Below are 3,475 nucleotides of genomic sequence, written 5' to 3' on the forward strand. Positions count from 1 at the left end.
GATAAACAACAGTGCAATCCCAACCATGATAGTGCAGTTCCACTGTGCAGTATGATCCCACAGTAGAATAATCTTTGACAGGTGATGACATCTAAGCTTTCCTATTTGGATAATAGCCATGAGGCACAGGGCTGGTCTCTGTATCTCTGTCTCTGTCCACCTGTCTGCTATCTGTCTGAATGTCACCTGGAATGTTCTTCTGTGCCACTGGTTCTTGGGCTGCCTTCTCAGCTCCTTCTGCATGGAATGGCTGTTCTGTGGGCTGCTCCTGCCCTGTGCTGCCCTACCTCAGCACACATGCAGGATCCCTGTTTCACCTTTCAGTGTAATCTAAGCTCACTGAGAGCATGTGCCTAAATACATTAAAATAAATCAATGCCAAATATAGTTTCCTTGGTCAAAAATGCTGAACATAGTGAAGAAACAAAACTTTGTTTCTAAATCTAAAACTTCTTGGGGTTCTTAATTAAAAAGGTGAATTGCATCAACTCAGGGATATAGTACATCATACCTACACAAAATTCAAAATAGTGGGGTAAAAGGGTCTTGATACCAAAAGTGCAGTGCAAGTGTCAGACTGAAAATTCCATCTTATCTGTCACCCAGATGCATCATCCCCACTATTCCATTATCCTCATGCAGACTGTCTGTGCTCCTGGGGAACAACAACCCATGCACCAGAGTGTCTCTGGGTTGCTCACTCTCTGGCTGTAGTCAAACCAGGCCTGCAAAGCTCTTCCCAGGAATTCTAGTCTAACTAGGCCATGGGATCTGCACCCACTGCTGCCTCTCCTAGTACTATCAAGACCGCAGGGGCTCAAGGCAGTACCAAGTTTCAGAGAGAGCTCAGAGACACTTGAAGATAACCTTTACTCCTTTATCTGTGCAGACCCACAGTTTATTCGTATCAGTAACTTTCCTGGACCAACCCCACATGGCAAACTTTAGTAGGATTCATCTCATCCTTCCTGCACTATAGCATGTAGGCTGAGATATTGTGGGGAACTGATTTGGGTAATAATACAGGGCCGCTCAGATCCTCAGGCCTCTCTTGTTTCCTTGTTTGCTCTGATCTCTGCTTATCCATCATCTAGTAAGGAGCAAAGGCAGGGGTGCAGAAGAGGTTGAACATCAAGGCTCCCCACTACAGCATGCTCTCTACACACCCATGCCCCCACTGCAGACCCTATTCTGAGGAGCAAGAAGTGCAGGCAGAGATGGGGAGAGGCTCAGGCTGCAGATAGTGAGCAAAGCCCTGCAGTTACAAAGCTAAACCCAGAAGGTTCAATAGTCAGTGCTTCATGTGTTAAAAATGATTACTAAATGGGTATCAACTTAAGTAGACTCAAAGTAGTCTACTTAAAGTAGACTTTAAGTTATTCTGTTAACTTCTCTGAAATTCAGAAAGTGCAACCATCTTTGCAGCTAAATCCAGAAGGACAGAAAATTGGTGGCATTTGACAGCAGGGAATTTAGTAGCCACAAGATATCATATCAGGAGATGTACAGCAGAAATATAGGTATGACAATTGGAAATTGGGTGTGTGAGAGTTCTGAAATTGCCACTAGAACAAGATCATGCCAAGTGGCGTACCAAATTTCCCTAAAAAGACAGAACATGAAGACATCAAAGATCAGTATCTTTCTACCAAGGAACATTCAAAAAATAAGGTTCAACACAAAACCCAAAGTCAATGACAACAAAAATGATACCCAATCTACATCAAGCTGTACATGGGGGGAACAGCTGCACTATCATTATGGGGGGGGGGGTGTAGAGGGGGGAGAGGGAAGAGGGATGCATGCTGGGAATAGGGAGGGAGGGAGGACAACACTAGTGGTGGGAATGCCCCTCATTCATTACTACTATGTGCCTTAAATATTACTGTGAAAGATTTGTAATTCACTTTGCCCACAATAATAAAAAAAAAAAGAACAAAACATGAGGTTCGAGAGGCTAAAGAAATAGATTAGTAGGGAGGGTAATTGCCTTAAATATGATCAACTCAGGTTGGATCCTTTATAGGTTCTGATTGGATCCCTGATAACTATATGCTATCATAAACCCTACCAGGAGTGGATCCTTTATAGGTTCTGATTGGATCCCTGATAACTATATGCTATCATAAACCCTACCAGGAGTGATCTCTGAGCATAGAGCCAGGAGTAAGCACTGAGCACTGCCAGATGAGGCTATATAGAGTAGTGTGTGTGTGTGTGTGTGTGTGTGTGTGTGTGTGTGTGTGTGTGTGTGTGTGGTCTTTCTGAAGTCCCTGAAATTACCTTGCATTGTGAGGATTTTCAGATTTTCTAAATTCTGAGTCTGTCTGATCTCTGTCAAGTCATTGTTTCTGGGTGTAACCCATCCTTGGAGCTAACAGCTGCTGTTGGGACTGAGAGTGAGATTTTCTGAGAAGGCCTTGCTTGTCCTACTTAGAAAACCAGGAAACAGAGGGGCACAGCTCTAAGAGCACAAAGCAAAATATAGGTCAGAAGCTTCTATTTGCTTCTCTATGCACATCAGTAGACAAGATGTGAACTAAGGACCTCCACAGTCCATAGATCTGCCTTGGTCTCCCATCAGTGTTAGTCTTCTGCCCTTAGGATCTCCAAACTGGAGGGCTTGAGTGAGAACCTCATTTTAAATGGTTTTTTGCAATGCATATGCAAAAGCTAAGATAGCCCCTCTTTAGCAGGATTTAAGGTTATCAGTAATTATTCATTGCCTGCTATTTTGCACATCTACAGTATAAACCAGGGGTCAGCAACCGAGGATCCAGAGCCACACAAGGCTCTTTTGAAGCTTTGCCAGGGCTCTGACAGCAAGGCTTGTAGCAGTCAGGCAAAGAGCAGTATCACTTAAATCAGGGGTCTCAAACTCCGGCCTTGAAATATCGCAGTATTCCCGATTATTGGCTTACGGAATAATCGCGATAAAAATCGCATTAGTAAGAAAAGAATCGCATTAAACATTCGCATACCCCGAGCATTTCCGTTCGGGGTATGCAAATGTTTAATGCAATTTTTTTGCGATTTTTTTCTTACTAATGCGATTTTTTATTGCGAATATTCAGTAAGCGAAATCCCTTATGTGGCCCTGCCTCACCCCAACTTTGCTTCCTGCGGCCCCCAGGTAAATTGAGTTTGAAACCCCTGACTTAAATATTTTAATTGGCTATTAATTTGCACAAATATATATTTTACATTGTTAAGTGGAAAGTTCTTTTTTCCTTCAGATCAACAGCTACCTGCATGATCCTGTATATTAAGAAACAATGTATGCAGTTCTATATTTGTTTTAAATGTCAGATGGTTTTGCCCAGGTTTTTTTTCCCCTTCAGTTGCCAATCCCTGGTATAAACCAACTCCTGTGCTGTATATGCCAGAACCTGATTCAATACATGTCAAGACATTTGAGAGAGACTCTGAAGATCAAGCCAATCTGATAGCAGAGGGGTAGGAAAGAAGCTTGAAG

Source organism: Suncus etruscus, chromosome 12 (assembly GCF_024139225.1).
Source record: "Suncus etruscus isolate mSunEtr1 chromosome 12, mSunEtr1.pri.cur, whole genome shotgun sequence".
Classification (NCBI taxonomy): domain Eukaryota; kingdom Metazoa; phylum Chordata; class Mammalia; order Eulipotyphla; family Soricidae; genus Suncus; species Suncus etruscus.